At 36.9% G+C, this 15734-nt stretch overlaps 2 protein-coding genes across 6 annotated transcripts in view; one reads left to right on the forward strand and one right to left on the reverse strand.

Moving 5' to 3' along the window:
- The window catches only part of LOC145944121 (uncharacterized), a 399257-nt gene that overhangs the window by 125774 nt on the left and 257749 nt on the right, over window positions 1-15734 (forward strand). For all 3 annotated transcript variants that reach the window (XM_083052238.1, XM_083052240.1, XM_083052241.1), the window contains exons 8-9: window positions 14568-14734; window positions 14843-14884. The gene's annotated coding sequence lies outside the window, so the exon portion shown is untranslated. The remainder of the gene's footprint in view (window positions 1-14567; window positions 14735-14842; window positions 14885-15734) is intronic.
- Window positions 1-15734, reverse strand: part of LOC145944111 (uncharacterized) — a 332431-nt gene that overhangs the window by 56477 nt on the left and 260220 nt on the right. The window lies entirely within an intron of this gene.

The following is a 15734-nucleotide window of genomic DNA, read 5'->3' on the forward strand; positions in this document are numbered from 1 at the left end:
TAATTGCCACCGTGAAATATTTCGTCAAATTATTAATATCATTTATATTCAATTATATCGAATGTGGGGGGTATGTTGAAAAAATAATGCTCCATTGAAATTATTAACTATTGTTAAGTGACATATTTGAATAGCCAAATCGGAAATACACTGCAGTTTACTGAACCTCCACGGAGCGATCCTGAGTCCGTAATCCGGTTTTCTTCAACGTCTGTTATCAGTTCTGTAGACCTTGCCAGCGCAGGTTCTTGCTTTCACGGGGAAAGCCTTAGCTGGCTGCGAGACTGTTTTGTTTTCATTAGCTCGGGCTGTTTACTCGCGCGACAATCTCAAGATGGAAGCCTGATACATCTTCGAGTACAGGAAGTGCATCCGCCCAAAGTTTCGAAGCGAAAGCAGTCGCAGAAAATCTGGAAAATCTTTCATAAAAAAATCGGATCGGAAAGCGAACCCGCGTCGTAACCCTCTTATAGAGAAGCTCGAGCAGACGTGATTCCGGTTCAATCTCAGTTATCACTCGATCTCGCTCGACGGAGAGCAACTTGAAAAACTACGAATTTATTCATGAGACCTATCGAATTCAATCTTTGTCGATTATGGCGATTTAATCGTCCTGTTCTCTTCCGAATTGAAATATCGAGTATGAAGATTGATGCAAAGGATATCGGATATCATATTTAAACTTTGTTAAAATTACAATATTTAACATTGTCAAAGTATATAAGAATACTCTACGAAAGTAAAAGTATGTTACCAAGATATCTCGCGATTCGCTGTTCGATATTTCGTTTATCTTACGTAGCTCATCCGGTCGCGAGGATGCAAATTTCGAAAACGGAGGATGGAGAAGAGGTAAATTACAAGCCGACCGTCATTAGTCGTAATGTAATGGCGTTTTCAACCCTTTCGCAAACGAGAGTGTGCGAAAATACGCCGCGATATTAATAATACTTAGCTGGCACGTTATTAAATCAGTTGGGTCGTGTTGTCTGCCTGGAGGAAATAAGTCACTCTCTGAATCGAAATGCATCTCGAGATGTCGCTTTAGGAATACGAACTCGACCGCTCGCAGCGCGCTATAATAAATAATTCACGGCGCATCTTTCAGGACGTCTGACTTATGACGGATGCCTCCACTCCGACGGAGTGCACTGCGAGTTTGGTTATATTTCCATGTATAGTGTCTCGTGCCACCGTACGAAATTTCGTTATGAAACTGCAAATAGCACGATGATTCGACTAATAGAACGATCAAGAAAGGTTCTTAGAAAATTATTCACATTAATTGCATTTTGTATATTTATAAAATAATATAATATTTATTCTTTCTAATTTTTTTTTATTTTTGATGTGTGTGTCAAATAACAAATTTTATTAATTTTTCTGTAACTTTATAATTTTTTTGTTTCATATAATGCTTATATATAATAATTATATATCTTGAAAAGTAACACTTATCGTTTTACATACTAATTAGATCGATTCAAAGTGTCTCGAGAGAGCGAGATAAAATATATACACATCTAATACTCTTACGAAAATAAAATTAACCCCGTTAGCGGGAACATGAATATTCACTAGAGCGCGTTTCGAGATGCCCGAGTGCGTTTAGAATACAACTGTCACGAACTGTCAAAGCAGGTAAGAAAGAGGACTCTCGTCCCGCCCATCGCATTCGTCGCGCGAACCGGTTGCACTTCGCTACTAGAAAAGTAGAAAGGAACGCTTCGCTCGGGGTGGCCTGAATCTTTAAAGAAGACGCAGTTAGTAACCAGAGAAGTACAAATGGCTAGCGCCTTCGCTCATCGATTATTCACGCGGGGTCACGTTAAATATGTACGCTTCCATGGGGATCTCTGAGCAGCCGACCGGGGGATGCCGGGGATGGTTACCTCGACGTCGGAGCGGTAAGAGGAAGCGAGTTTCACAGTTGGCTGTCTCTCGCAATACGCCTTGACGCTTCTTCTGCGATTCTCCTTCCTCTCGCTAAAAACAAGGGGGGAGAGTATGGGGGGAGACGATTTTCCCCCCTGTCTATGCGCTTGGGGAACCGACGAATTAAAGAACGCGACCTTGACTCCGCTAACCTACATTAGGGTCGATGCACATGACGGGGTGCATATTTTCCGCGTGATCGCGCGATTAGACGCGATGAATTGCCGGGGCGGGTCTTTGCATCTCGACTCATGCAAACGCGGATGATCGAGCGTAGCTACGAAGCTCACATCTTTTCGATATTATTCGATAAATGTCTCTCTAATCGAATGAATTAATTATCGATGCTTTTTTAATATCAATTATACATTCGCCCAACTGATGGAATCACAACTCTGCGAAATCTACTCTTGACAAATTTTTATCGAGCGATTTAATCTCATTTTATACGGGGCAACAGTATTTCGATCGTAATATTGCGATAATTAAAATATTTACAAAATATCACAATTAACATTTACCGTCATATTAATTGACGACAAATTGGATCTAGATTATTCAAATCCAGCGTTCAGAATCAACATCGTGTCTACGACATTTCGCGTATTCCATTAAAAGACGAATTACCGCAATCCCTTATCGCGTTAAAGCACGCGTTCACCGCCAAGTTACGGCGATCGTTATCGGCGTTAATTTCGCCGAATAAACGTGCCTGAGGACATGTATGTACGAGCCGCCGCGCGTAATCCCTGCCCCAACGAGCCGAACGAGTCGTTAAATCCGTCTTAGGCATCTGCGACAATCGGCCGTGCGTTTACTTCCTCTCGGCGACACGCCTCGCACGGATAGCCCTAACGCGCGTTAGGCGAAGTCAGGAAGATTTGTAGACCGAGCGAAGGGTGCGCTACTCGTATATAAAGCTTCGCGAGTAGAAAGCGTCGGCACTAAAATCGCACGCGCCTCTTAAGGGCGGATTTCAGGCGGTTTCGAAGGAGTGGCTCCGTGCACTTTGTCAAGGTCTATTACCAACGTTCGTATGTGTGTCTGTGTGTGTGTGTGTGTCGAAGGTTCATGCAAGAAATATTTCTACAGTATATCTTTAGAGTATATAGGAAAAAAATTATCCTTTCTAACGATTTTTCCTCGAAATCAGCTGATTTATTAAACGGCGTTTTTAAGTTTGAGATACCTATGGACCGATATAATCTTGTATATTTTGAAAATATCTTAATTTAGAATTTATTTCGCGAGGATGCCGAGTGTCTCGAGCTAATTAAAGTTCGAGAACGCGGGTTTAAACATCTCCTTCGCTGTATTTCATCATGAGGACTCCGGAGATCTTGGGCTTAAGTCACTGTACGATTTGCGCGGAAATCCACCTGCTTCCCTATCTCTCCTTCTCTCGCTACGCGTAAGCGCGGAAGACCTGAACGTTTATATCAGCTTCCAGTAGCGGCGCAGGATAGGCGGGAGGGCGATGAGAGATAGAAGAGTCGAGATTTGCAGCTTCTCCGGCTGGGAATTATACACGAGGGTAGATCCCTTTGGGCAGATAGCCGCGACAAATTTCAAGAAAAATATGTCCCTCCCTCTCCCTCCGTCCTGTCACGTCCACCCTCGACAACGTTTCTTCTTCCTTCAATCCTGAAGCTCGATTCCGCTTCGCGATCGCGCCATATACTGGGATGAACGCTGATGAGAAAAATATCTAAACGTAGATCAACCGCGGGCAACTGTCTCGTTAAACTGCCAAAGTGTTCCGGACGTGGGCATTACGAAGCATCGAAGGGGGCCGAGATCTCTCCCTCTGCAATGAGATGAAGATGAAGGAAGGAGAGATGAAAAGCGTCGCGAGGACGTCAGATGGAATGGCAGGACGAATTTGCAAGTCGTACTGAAGTATTACGTACAGTTTATCCGGTTTCCCATTTCAGTTTTAAGATAATGGACTGATGAAATAATATTATCAGAAGTATGTCTTCTTTTTCCGATATATAAAATCTAAATTATTCAATATATAATAGATTTCGTGTAGTTAAATTGATGTATAAAATTGTCGAGAAATACACGCTGTATTATGAGCGAATTAATATAATAAGAATTTAAAAAATAATAGAATGCTCTCTCTCTCTCATCTTCATTGGGTTGTATCGCATTTGCAACTTGATTTAATTCCGGCATACTAACTCATTTACTTCTCTCCTCTCTTTCGCATTACATTATACTACAACAATATATAAGCAAAGGAAAATTTATCTCATCAAAATATTACCAACTCACGTTGCCGTAAGCGAGCCTCTACGAGACGCTCGTAAAAGGACCACCAACCAGAGATTAACGCTGTAATAATATGCACTGATTCAACAGGCACACGTATAGTTTATGTGTAGCAGTAAGTTAATAAGTATCTCGTGCATTCATAACTCTTAATAAGCGAGGCAAGCAACGCTCTTAATGATGCTTGGCCGAGTCGTAACTCGTCGGAGTGCACTTTCGTGTTTCGGACGGATAGTCAGTCCGGCGTGTACATATGAGCGTCTCGGGATACAATCAGCTTGTTTTTGAGGATACGTCGTCGCGACCTGTCCTTCCATTCACACCGGGGCCTTTGTTCGCCTGAAAGACGAGGCGAGAGGAATAATCTTCGCGTTTTCGTCGCCTCGACAAAGTGATATCATCGACGAACTGCTAGCAGGTGGAATTTATCATCGATCGTTAAAGCACTTCCTCCGCCCCGCCTCGCCGCGTGTTGCAACAGCTGTACGGCAGCTTGTCAGATCATGACGACGACGGTAAAATTGCCATGAAAGAAAGAAACTTACGACGCGGCCGGAAACGTTAGGCGTGAAACACGTAATTGCGCCCGGGAAAGCGAAAACTTGAAACTTTTGCGTGATAACCCGCGTACGAGTGATGGTGTCGGAAGAGATATAGGGTATAATGCACGATTTAGAAAAATATGTACTCACAGAACTCAGAAATAATCATTAAAAATATTTTTTACACTTTTAATCATTATTTTACTTAAATTTATTTTATATATATTTATATTTACGAATCAGTTTAACATCTTGGTGAACAATAATTGTAGAAAAGTACTAGAAGACTATTTGTACTGTTAAAGGTGCACAAATTCCAGCATCCGTCTGGGCGCGTGATAACAAATCGCGAATTGAAACGGGAAAAATTTAATACGTCCTGCATTATTCCTCTTACTTTTTTCGTTAATCTCGACGCAGCCGCCGGCGCCCGGCTTCTTTCGGCCGGGTGAAACACGGCCGCGAGTGCGCGCTATTTCGCCATTTGTTTTTCTAAATTGCGTCCTGAATAATTCATTACGCCAGCAGGTATGAATTTATATTAAAAGTCTTTCCTTTGCAAGTAAGTTTAATCACGCTCTTCGTCGGCGACGCATATCTACGTGGAGTAAGAACCGGGAAAAACTCGTGTCTCTCCATCTTATCTTATCGTTCCGGGAAGCATGATATATAGTAAATAAGGATCAGATGTCTATAGCAAATTAATGTTATTCGGAGCAATATAAGATATCAATCTATTTTCAAAATTATTAATGCATTGAAATGATCTTGATACTATTTTTTTCGACTCAGATTATTATTTTGTACTCATTCAGTGTATTTTAATGTGAATTTCTGTATGACAAATCTACACTTATTTAAAAATTGAAAATAAAGATATTCTTTTGAAGAGCATCGCTATATTCTCGTTAGGTTGCTCCTTATAACGAACATTTGTCGGACGTGACCGGGTCGATGCGACCGATGCGACGTCGCCGGCGGCGTCGTCCTTTCGTGCGACCTTTCGCGAATACCGGTACTCCTTATTACATGAGGCCAGGAGCACTGTACATCATCCGTCGACACTTATTGACCCCGGAAGGTTCCCGAATTGAAAAGTAGATGCGCGTCCGCACCTTCGTTCCATTTATTACTCGACCTTCCTTTTTCCTGCGTATATACACGCGTGCGCCACGCGTTTATACGCACGTTAGGGTTGCCAGAAGTCCACCTCATTCTCGTTTCGTTTCGGCGAAAAAGGGGGATGAAAAATTGCTGGAAATTTTGGCAACGCGCTCGCTCTCTCTACCCCTTCGTCCTCCAGACTACACTTAATAAAGGGGGCTTGATCCTCGAGTGGCCTCCGAAAAAATTTTCAGTCCCCACGCACATATACACCACCCCAAGCACATACATACGCGTACTCTCGCGACGCTCTCTTGTAACCAGCTACGCGGACAAATTACATTACGCGACGTGGGGGAGAGGGAGGATATCCGTCCCGTATCTGTGCTCTCCTGCCAGCACACACGTTGTAGAACATTGGATTACTCGACAATGACACTCACCATATTTCATTCGTTATCGATTTCGGCGCGTCTTAATTTGCACCTCGCAAAATTTGTCAACCATTCTGGCCCTATTTTTATTCATCAACTTGTCGCGAATCAGATGTTTCTCTGCCGTAAGGAAATATATTCTACCTAATTAAAATTAATAAACAATTTTATAATTATCGGATTTTTAATTAACACGAAAATGAGTTTCTTTATAATAATAATAATAATGTTTTAAGTTTTGCGTTAGATTATAAAATAATATATTACGAATATAATGTGTTATAAAAAAAATTAATTAATATATTATATTATATTAATTATTATTGCGAATATATCATATACGTTATTTAATGTTACAATTTTATTAATTAATTTATCGAAAATATCAATACAAATGCATAATCGATCCACTCAATTATCCGCACGTTTTAACTCGTCCTTATTACGTAACTAACAAGAATAAAATTCAGATCATTTATTAATTTTATTTATATACATGCAACAAGTAAAATGTGTAAATGCTCGTTGCAAAAAATCCTGGCTCGTGCATACGCGGATTAAATTTACGGAAAGTGTCATAAATTGTTTAAACTTGCGGATTAGCAAAGATATGCAGTTGTTAACGTACGAAATAAATATTAAAATTTCATTTTGTTAGCTGAACTAACTATGATAATATTGAGATTCTCAGCGAAAAACGACCACTGTTTAAGACCACTAAAAAACTTTTCGCGTTAGTCGTCCCACATTCGCGCTTTTTTACGTCCGTACTTTGAATTCAATCTTCTCTAATCCTGACTGCATTAGACCTTTGAAATATATTTCTCTCTATTTTGATTGCAACTCTCAAATTAAAAGAAATTTTTGTAAAGTTCTAAATTTTTTTATGTTGAAGAATTAATATTTTAAGGAATATTAATATAGAATAAAATATAATATAATATATTTCGTGTCAGTCATAAGTCATAGTTCCTTTGAGAGCAATTGCAATTGCTATTACACGATATACACGAGCCAGACGGTCCCTAATAGCATCTGAGAATCCATCGAGACTCTTCAACAGCCACCGTCACGTACATTTTAGAGCCGTGGCGTACGCGCCGAAAGGCAGGATGTCGCAATAGTATAACGTAAGACGGCGGCGTTTATCAAAAATGCATGAGACCCTTCGTTTGCGAGACTACGACATCGACGACGACGACGACGACGACGACGACGACGACGACGAGAACGAGAACGACGATGAGGCTCACCTCACTAAAGCATTTCCACGTGTCGCCGACGTCTCGGGCCGTAGCTGGAGCACGTAGCAAGAAGAAAATGCGAATCGAAGGGAACGCGTGCAGAGGGGGGCAATCGGGAAGGGGAAGGGTGCACTCGAATTTCCGTGATGTCTGGTTCGACAATACGCCGCCTGGGCTAAACGGCTGTTCATTCAATGGCTCCGCCGAGCGAGACCTGATAAACCGACTTGTCCTGCCCCCGGCTCTCTCGCTTGTAAACTCATCCCCTGTCCACCCAGGCTGATTCCCTCCATATCTTTCCCTTCGTGCTAGCCGATTCTACTGGAGTTGGCCGTCTTAGAATGCTTTTTCTTGGATCTACGAGGAGCTGATTCACACGTGATCAATGGGCTTATGGTTTTTCTATTTTTTTAATGCATCTTATGCATTTGGATGCGTATTTGTGCACTGAGTAATGTACAAGTGGAGTTAATATAATATATACGCTATATAAGAGATCATCTTATGGTTCGAATGATAAATATTTAACGGCGAAAAAAGAGAAGATCAAGATTAATTATATCGATAATGAAATTAATTTTTAAGACAAATAGATTGAAAAATTATTCTCTATTTGATTGTTTAAACTTATTTCAAGAAAATTCAAAATTTAGAAAGAGAGAGAAAGGGAGAAAATTCTCAGCTTACACATTCTATATTATAAAAAAATTCTATATTATAAAAAAGTAGCACAATTTATATTTTAATATAAATTCATCGTCGGTGTATATTATAATCTGTTTCTCTATTTTTCAAATTATATTAATATTTGTCCAGCTCTACAATTAATTCTCCAATCATAATATACTTTTCAATCATATCTCGTTTACTTAGTACTCGCCGTCGTCCGACTACGAAACTCAGAGTTCTCGAGAGGAACTTCCTGCATCTCGTGGATATTAACAGCTTCAACAGCTCTGTGTCCCTCTCTCTCGTAGCATACGAACTTTCAATTCACGGACTTCCGCTGTCCAGGCGTGGCAGCGTGGACTGTCAGACGCAGACTTCCAGGTTTTCATGAAAAATCTTTTCCATAGAAAATCCTCATCCCATTTCAAGAACCATCCAAAGTCCCGGAAATTTTTATCCGTAGAGGCGATCGTTTCTCCTCGCTTCTCCTCACTGCTTTTAAATTCCAGGAAAGCGAGCCTGCAATACTTTCACTGATTTCACACGATCTATAGCTCACTTGCGATTCCGGGTTTTTATAAAGTCGCTGCTCCTTCGATATTTCATTGCTTTCGTTATTCTTACCCGTTATTTTTCTTTCCATTCGATATCTGCCGTACGATATTTTTAGTAACAACAAGTTTCTATTACTATGTTTGGTCGATATACACAGAAGATTTTATTTTTGTCTTTATGTTGATAACTAAAATTCAAGAAAAATTCTGAAAAGATTTAAAAGATTTAATTTTGACAATTTAATAGTCGCAAAAAATTATATCTAAATTCGTTAAAGGATTTACTATTAAAATTAAATTTCAGAGATCATTTACACATATCTGTATTAAATTTGAACATAAAATCAACTTTTTTTTCTTCTTCAGCTTTGTTTATTGAAAAATTCTTCAGCGCTGATTCGCTTAAAGCTATAAAGAATTTATACGAGATTTTTATGTAAACTCGCAAGATTTTGTGAAAAGCCGAGGCGTGTAAACTGCTTCATTTCCATGCTCTACGACGGGAATAGAGCGCGGAAATACCTTTTGACGATCAGATTGATAGCATACAGTATTCACGTAGAGTTACGAAGCGAACTCTCGTTTTCGCCTTTCTTCTCCTATCATCGCTTCAAGCTGAAAAGCACTCACATTGATTTGTTCGCGGGCTCCTAGTTTATAGTCTCGCCTTATTCCGGGACATCGGCTACTCTGGCGTATCAGATCCGATAAAAACCATCTCTCGACTTGTGTGTCCCCGTGCCTCTTTTCGGAAAACCGTTAATTCAAATCGTTCAATTGCTCTGAAAGGGCTGGATCGCGCGACCTTCACTTAACGATGTCGAAAAGGAAATAAAGACTCGAGATCACTCGCCCCTCGCAGCTTATTGCCTCAATATTAAGGAAGAAAAGAGAGAGAAGAAGGAAATGGATCCTTCTTTTTTTTCTCTCCAAGAATATTATCTCGTAATCATGAATTGTCACAAAAGTGCTTTATTGAAATAAGGGGTTGACACAAAGAAACTGTATAAATGTATATAAACTAGAAAATAAGTTGTTTTACTCTTTAGACTTAATTTTATGTCGATGCTTAAATATTTTCAAGCTCATCGATCTGTCAAAAATAATCTCATCGAAATTCGATGTGAATCGTCTTGCGAAGCATTTTGTATACATCTTTCTTTAATACGCGCTCGATGTCTGGGCGCTTTAAATCATGCAGTCAAGCTACCAGTGTAAACTGCAGCAGACCATTAAATATGTAATGTATTCAGCCGGCTGAATATCGTGGTTGATACAGACGATTGTGCGAACATCGGTAGTTAGTACTGAGACTGGACAGCTGATGCTAAGATTAATAATCTTCATTATAACTTCCTTCATTATAACATCCTTACCGCGATAAATCAAACTCGGATATCACATAATTAAGTGCTAATTTAATTAAATTTTTTTAAATATACTTTCCTTTCTTTTATTCGATAAATTTGCACTTTCCATTCGATATTAAGCGTTCTTTTTTATTTTTTAAATTTATTTCATGAGCAAAATAAATGTTGAATTAAAGTAACGACTCAGCGATAAATTAATACTTAATTATTCATTCAAATTTGACTTCTCGCGGTGGAAATGCCAGATTAAACCAGGGAATCGTCTTTCGTTTTTCGCGGCTCGCTTTTTAGAACGCGCGTTCTACAGAGTTTCTCCATTATCCCATGCACTAGCGGATCCTGACGTCGATAATGGGGGGGTTTTGCAAAATTATTTTATTTAATATTTTTGGTTTTATGATTAGTTTTTATTCCAGGATCAACGACGTCGATAGCTCTTTAATGTTTGTTTTCTTTATTTATATTTTTTAAACAAATTCAGCAAAACTGTTTCTTTTAATTTGCAAGGGGGGGTTAACCCCTCCCCCCTCCCAGGATCCGCCAGTATATATATATATATATATATATGTATATTATATAGATATAAAGAATTTCTCGCCTAATTATTTTCGTGCAACGAAATTATCTCATTATTTCGTCCTATGTCTGACTTAATCTATACTTAACTCCTTGAATGCGTAATGAGTATAATTTCCAGTGTATCTTATACATACATATTGTATATATTATTTAGATATAAAGAATTTCGCCTAATTATTTTCGTGCAACGAAATTATCTCATCATTTCGTCATATGTCTGACTTAATCTATACTTAACTCCTTGAATGCGTAATGAGTATAATTTCCAGTGTATCTTATACATACATATTGTATATATTATTTAGATATAAAGAATTTCGCCTAATTATTTTCGTGCAACGAAATTATCTCATCATTTCGTCATATGTCTGACTTAATCTATACTTAACTCCTTGAATGCGTAATGAGTATAATTTCCAGTGTATCTTATACATACATATTGTATATATTATTTAGATATAAAGAATTTCGCCTAATTATTTTCGTGCAACGAAATTATCTCATCATTTCGTCATATGTCTGACTTAATCTAAACTTAACTCCTTGAATGCGTAATGAGTATAATTTCCAGTGTATTTTATACTTATATATATATATTTATATATGTATGTATATTATATAGATATAAAGAATTTCGCCTAATTATTTTCATGCAACGAAATTATCTCATCATTTCGTCGTATGTTTGACTTAATCTATACTTAATTCCTTGAATGCGTAATGAGTATAATTTACAGTGTATCTTATACTTTTATATATATATATATATAATATATATAAAATATATATATATAAAAGTATAAGATACACTGTAAATTATACTCATTACGCATTCAAGGAGTTAAGTATAGATTAAGTCAGACATACGACAAAATGATGAGATAATTTCGTTGCACGAAAATAATTAGGCGAAATTCTTTATATCTATATAATATATACAATATGTATGTATAAGATACACTGGAAATTATACTCATTACGCATTCAAGGAATTAAGTATAGATTAAGTCAGACATAGGACGAAATGATGAGATAATTTTGTTGTACGAAAATAATTAGGCGAAATTCTTTGTATCTATATAATATATATTATATAGATATAATATATATTATATATATATATTATATATATATATATATATATTATATAGATATAAAGAATTTCACCTAATTATCTTTGTGCAATGAAATTATCATCATTTCGTCCTATGTCTGACTTAATCTATACTTAACTCCTTGAATGCGTAATGAGTATAATTTACAGTGTATCTTATACTTAGATATATACACTAGCGGATCCTGACGTCGATAGCTCTTTAATGTTTGTTTTTCTTTATTTATATTTTTTAAACAAATTCACCAAACTGTTTCTTTTTGCAAGGGGGAGGGAATTAACCCCCCCAGGATCCGCCAGTGATTCCATGTGTTTTTACTCAATCTTTCATCGATTGCGTTTTGTCGTATCGAAATGAGGCGTCCGTCCCGTTTGCAATCGCTCGCTCGTTCTCGTTCGAGTAGGATAGGGGTGCAGGAAGACGGGGCAGGGGGTTAACGGCAGCCAGGGCGAGTGCATAAAGCGGTTCATATTTACGCGTATGGCGGGGTCGCGTGCCTCGTGGCATAACGCCAACGGGCATAGCCGTACATTCAGAGTCCCTTCCCGATCAGTGCAGTGTGTATACCGACGATCCTTGTTGCGCCGCGCATACTGTATATCATTGATAAACGTTCGTATCGTGAGCTTCCCCCTTACCACTATCTTCCGGTCGGCCCGGCCTTACCTCCTCTCTATACTACGATCCAGACGCCGTAACGTATCCTCCAAACGCACATTGTTTCTTGCCCGACCTGTGTTTCGAGCTGATAATATCTCCCGCCAACGAAACGGGCTACTCCCGGAGATTAAGTTTGCATCCAGTGGTTTGCGTCGACTCCATAGAAAGCGCAGACGACACATAGATTAGACGAAAGATGCATGTAGCGCTTGGGATCGTTGTATTGCAATTTGTACATTGAAAGGCTGACGACAAAATTAATTAGCAATCTTTGAAAATTTTATACAATTTCCAGAAAAAATATGTATAGAGTTTAAAATCTGCGTAATTATACGTACAGTTTTTTTTTAATAGTCGCGTAATTTAAATGCAATTAAAAAATGTATTATATTCTAAACGATCTGTTAAATCCTGTGAATAAAGACCCGGTGTGCGAAAGACACTGCGCGCGAGAAAAATATGGAATCATACATTTTTAATGAGGAACGTTTACATCTTGCATCTTCTAATATTCTCGAGATAGTCCCGATGGAACTTTAATGGTGTATTAATAGCCACTGTGCGTGTCTGTGCATGCCAAGCTAAGAAGAGAACAGAGACGGGAAGAGTGAAAAAGGGAAAGGAAGGAAAAGAACGAATGAAAAAAAGTTTGCGAAGGTCTTCGTGACAGTCCGCACGTGTCGCTGCCATGAAGTACATTTACTCCTCAGTCGCGCCGACTTTAAGTTTTTTCCCTTATCTATATTTTACTCGTGAGACTAGACGTGCCATTATTTGTCTTTTTGTTTATACATTTACTAGAACAACACAAGCGCGCGGTACGCGCGCGTCATTCTTCGATTTTATGTTAAAAAAGAATGTTTTAAATAATATATTATAATACTTTAAACACGATTAATATTTTTGACAGTTATCAGCTGATTTCTGTCAAAAAATATTAATCGAAAATAAGGTATTATAATATATTATTTACAAACATATTACAAACATATTACTATTTTAATTTTTTACCATATTATTATTTTAAAAATTAATTAGCAAATTAACACTTTAATTTTTAATTAGTTGATTTCTGTCAAAAAATATTAATAAAGCGAAAATATTCTAGCTTACATATACATATTAAATTTTTAAAATTATTAATTTTTAAATTTAAATTAAAACAAAATTAAAATAGTAATATGTTGTAAATAATATGTTATAATACCTTATTCTCATTTAATATTTTTTGACAGAAATCAGCTGATAACTGTCAAAAATATTAATCGTGTTTAAAGTATTATAACATATTATTTAAAACATTATTTTAATTTTTATAACATATTATTATTTTAAAAATTAATTAGCAAATTAACGCTTTAATCAGCTGATTTCTATCAAGAAATATTAATAAAGCGAAAATTTGCTAATTAAATATTCTAGCTTACATATTTATATTTATATTGTGTATGTTATAATTTGCTAATTAAATTTTAAAATAATAATATGGTAAAAGTTATAAAATAGTAATATGTTGTAAATGATATGTTATAATACCTTATTCTCGATTAATATTTTTTCTTTCTAAAGCTATCTAGCTTTTCGAACGAATCTCCTTCGAGTTTTAATTAATTAATATTATTAATATTAAGTCTCACACACACACACACACACACACACACATGTATATAGTATATATCGCGCGCGCGCTATTAGAGTGAAGTTGCCGATGTTTGTAGCGAATAGCGGCCATTACCGAAACGCCGCGAGTATCAGGCCGGTCGAGCTGCGTCCCGCTGTGATTAATTAGTAAGCATAATCGTTAGAAACGATTTCTAACCTTTGTATTGTAATATTTATCAATTCAGCATATCATAATTTCAACGTTAATATGTAGGCGTAATCGTTCGAAACGCATATTTCGCGAAAAATTCGATGCAAAATCTCTTGCCAACATAACCCAACTTGACCTGTTTTCGTGCGCGCGAATGTGTTGCGATCCGTGGATATATTTATCGTTAATTCTAGTTTACATATTTATATTGTGTATGTTATAATGCGAAATAATAAGATTATTCTAATTTGTATGTATTTATTTGTTACAGGTAGCATTGCTATACACAGTGCGATTCACGCGTCGTGTCGGGAGTGCCGTGTAAAGTTTCGGGCAAATAATTATACGTATTTTCGCGAGTGTCGTGAGTGCTACGAAGGACCAAGAGAGGAGGAGGAGGCCCGGGGAGGCATCGGGCGACAGCGGGGCATCTGTGAGGTATGCAAAATAAAAACATTTTTTCTAAACTGCATTTTTTTTAAAGCTGTTTATGAGATGTTCGACACACACATATGTATATACATAATTTGAATATTTTGTTTTCAGATCAATGTATGCTGTACTACAACTCAGCTATTGCACGTATCGGTGAGTGAGAAATTGTTTATTTATAACATTTTAATAGCGCTAATGGAGGTGTATATTATTATATACATATGTACGATATGTTGAAAATATTAAAATATTAATATATTTTAAATATGTTATAATATCTTATTCGCGATTAATATTTTTTGGCAAAAATCAGCTGATAATTGTCAAAAATATTAATCGAATTTAATATATTATAACATCCCTTTCTAAAAAAGCATATTAAGTCGATTCTCGTAACTATTGTTGCATCATTTTCGCGATACTGATTGACTGTTTCGATTCGCATTGTGCGTTATATTCGTAGCACCGAAAGGCTGTCATTGCTAGAGTTAGTAGTTTAACAGTTTGTTCAAAATAAAATAAAATAAAATAATGTGTTTTAAATAATATGTTACATACGAGTATAATACTTTAAACTCGATTAATATTTTTGATAGTTAACAGAAATCAGCTGATAACTGTCAAAAATATTAATCGAGTTTAAAGTATTATAACATATAATTTAAAATATATTATTTTATTTAATTTAATTTTAAACAAACTGTCAAACTGCTAACCCTTGCGATGACAGCCTCTCGATACTAAGAATATAACGCACAACGCAAATCGAGACGGAAAGAGGCAACAATACTTGCGAGAATCGACTTAACATGGCTTTTTTAGAAAGGGATTATAAAATCAATTTTATAATATATTATAAAATATATGTTACATTAGCGATATAATGACTATATCTATGCATTTTGATTATAAAAAATGATAAAGGCCAGACTCTTTGCTCCCCCCCCCCCCCCCCCAAATGCATCACGCGCAAAATTTATATATTAATATATATATTCAAAAT

Source organism: Prenolepis imparis, unplaced genomic scaffold, assembly GCF_030444845.1.
Source record: "Prenolepis imparis isolate NDT839.2.m4 unplaced genomic scaffold, iyPreImpa1.0 SCAF_12, whole genome shotgun sequence".
Lineage (NCBI taxonomy): Eukaryota > Metazoa > Arthropoda > Insecta > Hymenoptera > Formicidae > Prenolepis > Prenolepis imparis.